This window comes from Gastrolobium bilobum, unplaced genomic scaffold (genome assembly GCF_033153095.1).
Source record: "Gastrolobium bilobum isolate Gb01-03AN ecotype WA unplaced genomic scaffold, APGP_CSIRO_Gbil_v1 utg7053, whole genome shotgun sequence".
NCBI lineage: Eukaryota > Viridiplantae > Streptophyta > Magnoliopsida > Fabales > Fabaceae > Gastrolobium > Gastrolobium bilobum.
Genome location: NW_026896173.1, coordinates 80814 through 94104, shown reverse-complemented (window position 1 = coordinate 94104; position 13291 = coordinate 80814). Strand labels below are relative to the sequence as shown.

Here is a 13291-nt window from a genome sequence, read left to right as displayed (position 1 = left end):
ACATTCCGCAAAATTAGAAAATTACATAACTTACAATTAGGGGTGTGTAGCATGCTTGAAATTCGAAATAAACTTATGTTTAGAATGGAATGTATTTAAGTTAGGAAAATTATTTTGTGTTGATAATATAAGTGAGTGTATGTGTGGATTCTAATAGATCCAAGATACTAGTTAAAAAAGGATAATATTGCATTTAATTACATTATAGATAGGGACACTAACCACTAATTTGTGGGAACATGAAATAATAATTATTAGGAAAAATATTTAAAGTACCACATACAATGAAATCCTAGATAATAATTGGTGAACCACATGAAACAACATGGTTTAGGTGAAAGCTTGGGCCCAAATTCCCCATTGGCCACGGCCCAACCCTTGTAAAATAGGGGACTAAGTCAGCCTATGTTTTTCCTCCAGTGAATCTCTAAACAAATCTGTGTGCTTTGATTGGCCAAGAGGAAGCTGACTTGTGCCATTTGTCAAAAAGCAAACAACCTCACCTTATCTCTACTTGTACGTCTAACACCAAGAGAAGCAGCAACCCATTTTGTTGGTTCCCTTGTTCAGAATTAAACTGAGTCTAGTCCTTATTCCATTCCCCTCCAAGCTGTAACAAAGAGAAGGAATACCCACACAAGAAAACGAATATTTCCCTTCCCATCTTCAACCACCAAGCGCTGATTAGGAGTTGGCAAGTCTGAGTTTATAAGTTTGTACCCAGAGCCCAGTTCCTTTATTTTCCCCCTCAAGATCGCATACCACTTATGCAGAAGAACAAATATCACCTAGCTTTCAAGTTTCTTCCTCCCTTTTTGAGCGCTAGGCTGAACATCAGCAGCAGGGTTACAAGTTCTGTTCCTTCCCATTCTTCTCTCCCCAAGTCGCTGATCTTTAGAAAGGAGGAATGAAAACCTAAGCAACCATCTTCATTCCCTTCCAATGGTGCGCTCGGCTGAACCACAAAGAGGGATAGGTGATGAACCTCTTCCATGTCCCTATTTCTTTGCACCATTCCGTTTTGTAAGCTTCTTTTCCCTGAATGCAGTTTGAACGTATTCTTTGGATGAGCATCTTCCTCAAGCGGGCTTGAGAGTTTTTTGGACACATGCATGAGGGTATGAGTTGAGTTATCATAACTCTCCTTCCACCCCCATGTTTCGACCTTCACATATGACCTAGGAGAGTGGTAATTGGTGAGTTCTTTTTGTTCCTTTTCTGTTCAGCCCTGCAACGTTGGACTGTTGGATACATGCAACCAAAATCTGAGTTTGGGAACTTGAAAGGTAACTATTATGGAAATTAGGGATTGTACTTTGGAATGGTATAAATGTTAAGCTTTGCGGGTATTTTTATTCATGGAGACAACATACAAATTTACTCATTAGTTCATGTCCAAATTAAGTAGAAAGGTCTTGTTAAATGGAAATGATTCTTAGACTTGATTCTGCTTTGGAATGAGGCATTCATGTTATATAGATTGAACAAAATTCTATTTGGTAATAACTTAGCAATGAGCACTAGGACCCATTGTAACACGTTGATTGTTGGCCATATGAAGAAAACTTAGGAGATGATAGAACTTGTCAACCGGAAGTATGTGTTCTGTTTTAGTTAAAACTTAATGATTAGAACAAGAGCTCTATTGGTTATGTGACCCTCGGCCAAACCCCTTAAAAATGAGAATTTATAGTTGGAAAAAAAAATTATACAGCCTAGCATGTTTTAATTCTGTTTGAACAACCTTGGAATTGATACTTAGAAAATCGAAATTGATAGTTTGTGAATTGGAAAAATAATTCCTTAATTCTGCATTTTGTACAACACTAGAACTTGATACATGTGAGCCTAAACCGATATCTTGTGAGCATGGAAATGGCTCTCTTTAAACTTGGCTGGACTGTTTCTTGAATTAGAAAAAAATTAAAGTAGGAGGATGGACCTTGTTAATGGTTTTAAAAACCGAGGCTGCATGCTTAGAAAATTTGGGTGTGGTCACTAGATAATAATCGGAATGCACTTTAAGTCAGAAAATGTATGTAGTCAAGAGATTTTGAACATCATGTTTTAGGTCCCCTGCAATACTCCTAGGTTTAGTGGGTTTGGTTATTTAAATAAAATTTTGAATATCTTGTTTTAAATGCTAGAAGAACCGAATCTGCATATATATGAGGCTTTGGAATTTCTCGCCGTTATATGTTGGTAAATTAATATGAAATTAGAAATTGTGTAGGAAAAGAAGCATGGTAAAACCGAATTGGATACATGGAAGAACCTTGGATGTTTATTAATGTAGCAAGTTAGAAAAAAAATGATATAAAGTCGAAAAATTAAATTATTATGAGAACCATGAAAGCTGATCATATGCAAGAGTAGGAGGCATAGGAATTGTTTGTGAATTATAGGAAAAATTATATGAGATTCTGATTTGGTGCAATGGTATATTAGGTGCGCAAATTCCCTAAGAGCGTGGTCTATTCTTGTGCTGTTTGATTGATACTTGGCTGTTTGATTGATGCTTGGACTCACAAGGTATGTGTTTGGTGGTGAGACCTACTGTGACTATTAGCTAGAGTATGGAATTTTGAACTGATGCTCACATGCGACTTATGATTAGTATTTTGTTATATGTTACATGTTATATGTATTCTGCTTTTGGACTTGCCATGATGGAAAATTCTGCCTATGGAAGTATTTGTTATTCGGCAGCATGGTATTAAATATACAAGAGATATACGCTATTATGATTATGATCTAGTCATGCATATGCACATCATGTTTCACCTTTCTCTGTTTGTGTGTGTGTCAAGCATGTCATAGCATACAGCATTATGCATTCATCTTCGAGATTGAAGTATATAATAAAAGTAAGCATACGTTTGAGCACGCCTCATATAGGCATCCCTCCGGTACCAGGGTATGGGACACTTGGCTTCCGTCCACTTAGGTCACAGTTGGAGCCCTTTTGAGGAGCCACCCAGGATTCTCCACTGTGTTTGTTAGTGATATATGCACTGTAGTGCTATGAACTTACACTTTTGGCGTTATATACGCATCTTGATTAGTATTATGGCGTTATATATGCAATATGATTAATATTTTGGCGTTATATACGCACTTTGATTATATGTTAGCATCTGTCCGGAAAATCAAATGTTGATGCGATTGTTTTGGAATTTTGTGCTTAGTCTAATATTGTTGCTGTACTGGTTTTATTGCCACACTACTGGGATTTTTCTCACCCCTTCGGGGGCTCAATTTTTATAAATTGCAGGAGGACTTAGGAGCAATTGAAGAAGTGTTTGATGACATGATCACATGGCTAAATCTGTTTAAGTTATGCTGGTGACAACATTGTTGTTTGCTTGTTGTTTCTGCTGATTGTATTTTGATTATTTGACCTTGATGTAGTTTCTTAAAGAATGGCATGCCATGATGTATATTCTGTTTTGAAAAGAAGTGTAGCATGATGTTTATAATTCTGGTAATTAGTTTGTGAAAATAATTACTGTTGTACTTAAATTCGGATTTTTGAAATGTTTTTGCGAGCACTTTGCGAGTTGCCGTTCTGAGGCTACAGACCTCCGAATGAGGTATAATTTATATGTGTAAAGCCCCAGTTGTGTACTTTCAGATTATATAAAGATTATGTTCAAAGTTTGTAATCCTGAATTATTATGATTTTTACAAGTCAGGAGGTTTTTAGAAATATACACTGGATTTTCGAGTACATTGCGAGTTCTGTTTCGTGGGGCTATTCTCCTCCGATTCACTTATAATTTATATGTACGCGTAGCTCCGGATGTCTAGTTTCCTTGCATCAAAGAATATTTTTTTAAGCTGTAGACTTCGAATTTACATTATTTTTGCAAAACAGGCTATTTTTAAGAAAATCAGAGTGACGCAGCGAAAGCCTCTTTAAAAATTTATTTGTTGTTTCTATTTTTTTTATAGTCAGTTTTTGAGGCAATCTTTTCTAATTGGTAATATCAAAAAGATTTTGGAAAAAGAATTTTACTCGTTAACATTTCAACTCTAATCCGCTTAGCAGACAACTGTTTTGGATGCATACAGGGGAGGGTGTCACATGTCTTATGGATGGTGAAGTATGTTGATATAGGGGGTGCTCATAGTGGCAATGGTAGAGACCAAAACACTAATGAAGCTTCCCATGGTGTGCATAAATGGGAGGTGTGTGAGAGTGGCTAGGATTGCTCTCCAGGGTGGCAGCGCATCAAGCTGAATGGAGGAGAAGAGGTCTTTCCCTCAATGTGAGAGGGGGTATTTAGAGTTGGAGCCTCTCAACCTAGCCAGCCTAGCCCTCTCAGGCTAGGCATGCTGAACCTCTGCCAGTGTGCAGGGGCAGCCTTGTGCCTTGGGAAGAAGGGGAACCCTAAGTATTAGTAGTGGGCTTTTTAGATTGGACCTAATAGTGGGCCTATGCATGTGGGCTATCCAGAACAAAAACTAAATTAAACCGAATCATATCCATTTTTAAGCGTATAAAAAATCAAATTGAACTAAACCATACCTATTTTTTAAAGTATAAAAATTCAAATGAACTTGAACCACAAACCAATGTCAATGTGGTAAAGGAAAGTAGGCTTTCTCCAGAAAACTGGGATTTCAACTAATTTGAAGCATAATCACAATGAATTTAGCCATATTTCACGTAAAGTTAAAAAATATTTAGCCAAATATGAACTTTCTAGTAACTGTTCCAAAACCAAAACAGATGCCTGAAACTTCGATATGGAAAATATTTCCATGTAAATTGAACTCACAGCAATAGATTCAAGGTCTCGATTTTGAGAAGAGGGAACCATATCTCGGTTGACAGAAACTATATAATGTCCTCATGAGAGATCAATTGCATCCTTCACATAAACCAAAAAATATGAACAGAGTAAAGTAGTTACCAATAAACAAATAATTTCTTTATATGAAAAAAAAATTGATATATTTTTAGGTCCAGAAAAACTCAAAAATTAAGTCAACTCAAAATCTGATTAGTATAGGTGGGAAGAGGACATATTGCATAAGTTTTCTTATGAATATGAACCACAACTACGTGAAAAATCCATATCTCCAAGAGCATAATTACTACAAAGAGAAGCAAAATCTCAATAGAACTTTGAATTAGGATGCAGAAGTAAAATCAAACATACAAAGAACCATACCTATTTGATAATGAGTTATGACAGCAGATGTGAATTCTACCCAATACATATATTGAGGCGAAGAGTATTTTTAGTACTCTCATAGCACTGAATAGTAGGTATTACTCCTATTCAAAATGAAATTACAGGCTATGTATTTCAAAAAATACGTAAGTATAATATTAGTTATTTTTTTTATCTCTCATCAGGAAACATATCAGCATAAGTCATATTTTTATTGGCTAGATGTAAGTACAACGGGAGTATATTAAATATTTCCAACGAGACGATGTCCACACACTTGCATTATTCCATCTCAAAACTTGTTCAAATAATAGCACAGAAGTGCATTCCAATTTCCAACCACAACAAATGTTTATCTAGTCTCAACCCAGGCTATAGAATAGGGAGCTTCATGCTCTCTATAGCAATGTTCCAGATAAAAAATAAAAATAAATTAAAATTCAGGAACCCTTTAATGAATTAAAAAAAAATTAGACGGCCTAGGATCATTAAAAATGGGGTGAAAAAGTTAATTATCCATAGGCACGTCATTAGTAATGTAATTTAATTCGCTTGTTGATTTAGTTAGAGGATGATAAATTTGATGACTTGTCAATTGGTTAGTTAATAGTTGGATAATCTTGTTTTATAAAAGTCCCATATATTGGCTTGTGATGCACACTTTTACACATTTACTAACTCTTTTTTCCACCACTCATTTTTATTTTGTTTTTTGGCTTTTGTCATGGTTCTCAACAACAATGTCTAAACCGAGGACACAAAAGCTTACCTCCTAAGCAACTAATCCAAGCCAAGTCCACACTAGCTCAATATCACCAAACAACACAATCACAGTCTGTTTATGCAAAAAATAATCATTAATATTCATTGTCCGAGATTCCATTAAGTGACTAAGGCTTTCCAACTTGTTTTAGGTGATTTCAAGCAAATTCTGTAAGAGGTATTCGAATACTCCTCGATGAGTATTCGAATACTCCATGTCTCCAGAAAGTATCTGAATACTTTCACTTAAGAATTCGAATACCACAGGGTATCCGAATACTTTCCCAACAGTATTCGAATACTACACTATGGTATCCGAATACTTTTCTTCCCAGAAAAGTATCCCAATACTCCTTCAATGAGTATTCGATTACCTGCTGATGAGTATTCGAATACTCCACGAAAAGTATTCGAATACTTATCAGACAGAATGCAGAAACTTGAGCTGTTCACTGCGTAATCCTATTTTTAAGTGTCCAATTATGATTTGGAGTCCAATGACTCCGTAAACATATGTTTATTAACATATTTAAGACATAGATTACCAGCCTTTAGCTCAAATGGTTCAAGTTTCTATTTTTCAAGACTCACACAAGTTCAAACCATGGAAAATTCAAAAGGGATGATCATGGCTCACCTTAGGACTTGAAAACTCAGAAAAGACACTGACTTGGAGCCTCCAACACAGCTCCAAGGTGCTAACCTTAGAGAATCACGAATTAGACACCTCAAGTTGGCTCTTTTACACTTAAAAATGGCTCCTTGAAGCAACCAAGACAAGACAATGGCTCTCACAATGAGAACTCACAACTCAGCCCCCAATACCTCACAAAATAGAACCTAAACTCAGAACACAAAAGCTTTTCTCCCACCCAAGTCTCAACCACACTCAACCATGGTGTTTTTTGATGAAGAAACAATGGAGAAAGGTGGTCACTTTGAAGGTTTCTTTGGAGAAATGAAGGTGGCAAGGTGAGGGACACAAACTCAGAAAATGGAGGCACGTAGAATCAATTTTGAAGAATGAAAACTGACCTAGAAAGGTGTGCCCTTAAGTATATATAGTCTACTTAAGTTTTAATCGTCAGTATTAGCGCTAATAGCTATGCTTAACATTTTAATCCCAAATTTTGGATTCTAAACGTAGCCATTTTTCTAGGATTTAAGATATTTTTATTTTATTTTTTGCAGCACTTTGCCAGTACGCGCTTTTACGTAGCCGGTATCAGTTCTGACACCAATTCTCATTATTTTGACTTCGAACTTGTTATACTAGTCCTATATATTATTATAGTAATATATACACACTTTTCATAATTTTTCGGGATACTCCATCAGTACGCATTTATACCGTGAGACAGAATCGGTATCTGTACTTTTCGTCAGAAAAGCGACTTTCAACATTATTAATCACTTACCATAATTATTTAAGCCTTCTCATAATTATTAGGGACAATGATGAAATTATCTCATTAGTCTCGTAATTAATTAATTAATTTTCTAAATTAACAGTGTGGGTTCTTACATGTCACGGGGAGTACAACTCTTATTACATCTTATGAAAGGAAATCTACTACACATTGCTCTCAATACAGAGTTTGAGGCATCTCCAAATCGCAAATGCCACAATGTAGAGGCATTAGTGAGTGTGTTATTTGCATATCCACTATCAGAAACATTGATATCAAAAACAGTGACTTCTTCCAACTTCTTGTTGTTGTGTGTTTCCAATTGAAATAGTCCATTGCATAGTCTAGCTAAACCAATCACTTGCTGTGACTTGATCTGTTTAATACAACAAACATAATTATGGAAAATAAGTTCACAATCAAGGGATTGAACTAGCTTGGCCACTGAGATCAGATTAACACAAAAATCTGAAACAAATAGAACATCAGACAAATGCATATTTTGCAATATTTCAACAGATCCAGAGTGGTGAGCTAAAAATTTCGAACCATCGGGTAGAGTATTGGAAACTGGACTAATATCATGGAAAGAAGTGAAATCAGATAAATTGCAAGATATATGATCCGTTGCTCCAGTGTCAAGGATCCAATGAAAATTTGTCTTACCAGAATTTTGTGTGCCTATAGGAGTAGCATAGGCTGTAGTGGAAGCTGTGTGAATCATGTTGACAGCATGGTTAATGGAGTTCTATTCTTCTCCATTGTGAACCTTTGTTTGCTGCAACATATTCATTATATTCTGATACTGTTGTTGAGTCATAATCATGGCATCCTGGGATTCATTTCGTTCAGTTCTTTCATCCCCAAGAATCGCATTTGCAGAAACATTTCTAGGCCTCGATTTGAACCCTGGTGGATATCCATGCTTCATATATCATGTATCCACTGTGTGATTGGTTCTTCCATAGTGTGTGCACAACTTATTTCCACGTGGCTTTGGACCTTTCTCTTTATTGAAGTTACCATTTCGACGACACTGATCTATAGAGTATGCTCTTGGTTCCATAGCAACAGATCCATGAACTTCAGAATTAAGCTGACGTTCTTGTTATGTAACAAGTGAAAACGCCTTGTTCATGTTAGGTAATGGTTGGATTAGCATGATCTGTGAACGGAGATGTGAGAACTGATCGTTCAGGACTTTGAGAAACCTGATTGCTTGATCAAGTTCTCGTCCACGTCGCATTTCATCAAGAGCTCCACAGTAGCATCATGGAAAAGGATTGAGATTATCTAATTCATCACATAGTGTTTTCATTTATTTGTAATAATCAGAAACGCTTCTCTCTCCCTGATGCAGACGTTGAATCTCCTCTTGAAGATCTGCAACTCTAAACATATCAGATTGGGAGAATCGCTCAAAGAGGTCACACCATACATCAGCAGCATGTTCAATCCATAGAGTGGACTTCAAAATTGATTCATCAATGGAGCGATGAATCCAAGACAATACCATTGTATTGCATCGTACCCAAGCTGAGAACAGAGGATCCTGATTATCAGGAGGAGGAAAACTTCCATCCACGAAACAAAGCTTATTCTTCGAAAGCAAAGCCATTTTCGCACGCAACCAAGTGTGAAAGTTGCGTCCATTCAAAGGAGGAGCTACAAGAGCTAAGGAAGGATTTTCGTTCGGATGGAGGTACAGTTAGTTCGCTGGATTTGACAAGTGATCTGGAAGAGTGCTCTGGTTCGCCATTGAAGATGAACAGAAGAAGAAATCAAATTGGAGGAAGAAGAATGCTTCAACAGAAGCTGAGAAAATTCAAGAGGTTGCGATACCAGAGCTCTCTAGAGCTCTGATACCATATTACGATCCAAAGAACTCAAAGAATACATGAAAATGAAGTAATGAATATTCACACTAATTCTCAATAATACAAGGATGTATATATACAAAGAGCAGAGAGCTAATACAACACGTAGAACATCCACTCGCGTACGTGGAGCACCAGCCTGGGCACGTGACTTCACATGAAGACACAACGTGGCAACTTGAGCAACGTGGCAACTAAAGTTATCCCTTGGTGTTAGACGGTTGTTAGTTAGTTAGGAATACTCATTAGTGTAGATAATGAGATGTATAAATACACATAAACTGAGATGTAAACAATCAATCAAATGAAATAAAACAATTCTTCTTCTTTTCTTTGATCAGAGTTTTCTCTCTCTTTCTTCTCTGCAACCCTAGGTTGCAACATTGGTGCTTTCATTCTTGTTCATAAGCCTGACACAATGCGGGTACAAGAGGTAGTTGATGAATTGGCTTCCACACGGGCGGAGTGGAACCAGAGAAATCTAGAATTGACTCAGAGAATCAATCAAATCTCTGAGTCTTTGGAGCTTCGTTTGACGAATTTCTTTGAAGCTCGGTTCAATACCTTAGAAGCTACGATGAGGGAGTTTGCGCATCAAGGAACACACCATGTTTCTCCAGCAAGTTCTCACAGCCATGCGCGTACCGATTCACAAATTGGGGGAAATGTTGTTCATGACCAGCGTGCAGCATTGAAGTTTATCAAGATGGAAATCCATCATTTGATGGCCAAAATCCTCATGTTTTGCTTTTCAAAAATGAGCTATTCTTCAACATGCAAGTCATTCCTGAAGAATTTAAGATTCGATTGGCATGGCTAAAAATGGAGGGTGCTGCAGTATATTGGTTCCAGTGAGTGCATGCAAGTGGAACAGTGCGATCTTGGGAGGAATTTGCCCAAGCTGTTCGTCAGGGATTTGGGGGTACTGCCTATAGGGATCTTTGCGGTGTGCTTTCTAAGCTTTCCCAATCAGGTTCCCTACATGATTATGTGAAAGAGTTTGAGGCACTCATGAATCAGGTACCTGGTTTAGATGATAACATGCTTTTGAGTTTTTTTTTGTCTGGGTTAACCATGGAACTTCGTAGTGTGATACAAGTTCACTGGCCAGCCAATCTCCACCAGGCCATGCAGTTGGCTTTTGCTTATGATGCTCATCATCAAGAACTTCGTTCATCCTTTTATGGCCAATACAAGAAACAAGGTTGGAAGAATAATGCACAACCGACTACTACAGCCTCCACCATGTTACAGAACGCTGTCACTCCAAGTGTACCTCTGTTACCAGCTCCTTCTTCTTTACCAATTAAAAGGCTATCACAAGAGGAACTTAAGAAGAAACGTGAGCCAGGCATATGTTACACATGTGAAGTGTAAGGACCCGCACCGTTAATTAAGGAAGATAATTAAATAAATATGAGAATTAGGAAATAATTCTATAATTAACCCTAATAATTATGAGAAGGCTTAAATAATTGTAGAAAGTAATTAATAAGGCTGAAAGTCGCTTTGCTGACGAAAAGTGCAGATACCGATTCTGCTACTCGGTATAAGTGCGTACCGATGAAGTATCCCAGAAAATTATAACAAGTGTGGAAATATTCCTAAAATAATATATAGGACTAGTGTGTCAAGTTTCAGGTCAAAATAATGAGAACTGGTGCCAGAACTGATATTGGTTATGTAAAAGCGCGTATCGAAAAGGTGCTGCGAAAAATAAAATAAAAATATGAAAAATCTTAGAAAAATGAGTAGGTTTAGAATCCCAAGTTTGAGAATAAAATGATAAGCGCAACTATTAGAGCTAATACGGTGGGATTAAGGTTAATATGACTATATATAGAGAGTGGCACAAAGACCTAGGTTAATTCCTATTGTCTTCTACGTGGGTGGCTGGTCAGCAGCTGGTGCCCCTCTCCTTCTTCACAATTCCATTAACTCTTCTTCACCAAAATCCTTCAAGACACCACTTTTATGAGAGATTATCCACCTCTAGCCTTGTAAACACTGAGTAGTTGGCTTGTAGGTGAGTGAGGTGTTTCATTCTGTGATTTTAAGTTGCTGTGTGTGGGGTTTTTGTGCTGAGTTTGGGAGTTGGGTTGGTTGAGGCCATTATCATGGCATCTTAGGCTTTAAGGAGCCACCTTTGAGTAGAAAGGTTCAAGCTTGTGTTGTATTTTCGTGGCTTGGCAAAGTCAGAACCTTGGTGTGTGGTTGGAGACCTCTTTGCTGTCTCATTTTCGAATTTGTGAGCCTTGGAGGTATACCATGATCACCTCTTTGTCATTTTGAGGTTTTAAGCTTGTTTAATCGGTTAAAAAGTAAAACTTGGATCATTTAAGTAAAGGAGTGTGTTTCTGAGTTCTTAACATGCTTATGAATATCTGTTTATGGAGTCATTGGACTCCAAATCACGTTTGGACCCTTAAAAGTGGGATTATGCAGAAGTCTGTTCGAATTTCTGCATTCTGATGGAGAAGTATTCGAATACTTTTCGTGTAGTATTCGAATACTTGTCCTCTGGTAATCGAATACTCCTTGCTGGAGTATTGGGATACTTTTCTGGGAAGAAAAGTATACGGATACCTTTGAAGAAGTATTTGAATACTAGAGAGTATTTGAATACAGTGAGTTTTGGTATTCGGATACTGTGGTATTCGGATACTTAGGGTGTTGGTATTCGAATACCTTGTGGTATTCGAATACCTTAGTGAAAGTAATCGAATACTTTATGGAGAGCTGGAGTATTCGAATACTCATCGAGGAGTATTCGAATACCTCCTGCAGAAACAACATGTAATGACTTAAAATGAGATGGAAAGCCTTAATCACTTAATGTAACATTGGTAAATGGTTATTGATGATTAATTCCTGGATAAACAGATTGTGATTGTGCTATTTGTGGGCCTTGAGCTTGTGTTGACTCTTGGCTTGGATAGTTAGCTTGTAAGGTAAACTTTCGTGTCCTCGGTTTAGCCATTGTTTGTTCCACTATATCCCATGGGGGGATGATTTATATGCATGATGTGTTTTCATGTACTGTTTTATTGAAATGCTATTGAGCTGTTAAGTGCAAAATGCTTATGATATGTATGTGGTGTTTCGCCTTGACAGGAAGCCATGGGGTGGTCCTGTGGGCGGGTACAGGATGGGCGTGTACTATGTGGATAATAGACGTATTCCTGCACTTCTCTGATTAGTAGAATAGTTATAACACACATGACATGATTATCTGCTGCATTGCACTGATTTTGGAACTGATATTGAATTACTGATTTTAGAACTTTTATTGCACATGTAAGTGAGCTTGGGGTGGGAGATCCTTGAGGACCCCTTGTCTTACTGAGATTTCTGTTTAGAGATCTCACCCCACGTTTGGGGCACATATTTCAGGTTCAGGTAATGCGGGGGTTGAGACCTCTAGCGGCAGGAGGCCGGAGCTTAGCTGATATTTCTGCTTATGCTGTTTATGTTTAGATGCTGGATGATATTTGTTGCTGTTATGTTCTTAGTTTCATGTTATGGATCTTTGAGCTGAGACTCTGTTGATTATGTTGTTATTTGGTGAGCATGAGAATTGTTCATGCCACATTGACTTGACTTTATGTTTTTAGTTCGGAGTAGTATTAATGTATCAGGATATTGTCCGGACTACGTGTTGTAGATCTCTGACTTAGATACTCACACTTATCTATATATTGAAGTATTTCAGTTAGCTATCTTTTGCAATTTACATACAGACAATGTTTTGGAAATGAATTAAGTAATTCAACTTGGTAATGATAATGACGTCATAATTGAAAAGAAAAAGATATTTCGCACTTTTAATTAAGCGTGGCTTAATACGATGACATGTTAACAAACCGGGTATACGCGGGGTGTTACATGAAGAAAAGTGGACCATAGGTCATAGGTGTAAATCAAGGATGTTACTTCTGATTGCTGAACCGGATGATGATGGTGGGGAAGGGGAAGAGCAAATTGTTTGGTGCCCCGAAGCAAATAATGTCATTCCACAAGAGGGTCTCTTGAACTCCTTGTCCATGCCCAGCAATAACCA

General features: G+C 37.3%; 1 long non-coding RNA gene across 2 annotated transcripts; it reads left to right on the top strand.

Annotated features, from left to right (window-relative positions):
• Positions 1 to 534: 534 nt before the first annotated feature.
• On the top strand, positions 535 to 3612 carry LOC133298103 (uncharacterized). 2 transcript variants are annotated; one of them, XR_009749736.1, is made up of 4 exons: positions 535 to 976; positions 1049 to 1286; positions 2449 to 2532; positions 3275 to 3612. It is a non-coding gene; the product is annotated as an uncharacterized LOC133298103 (long non-coding RNA). The 2 variants fall into 2 exon arrangements; XR_009749735.1 differs by having other exon boundaries at positions 535 to 1286.
• The last annotated feature ends 9679 nt before the right edge of the window (positions 3613 to 13291 follow it).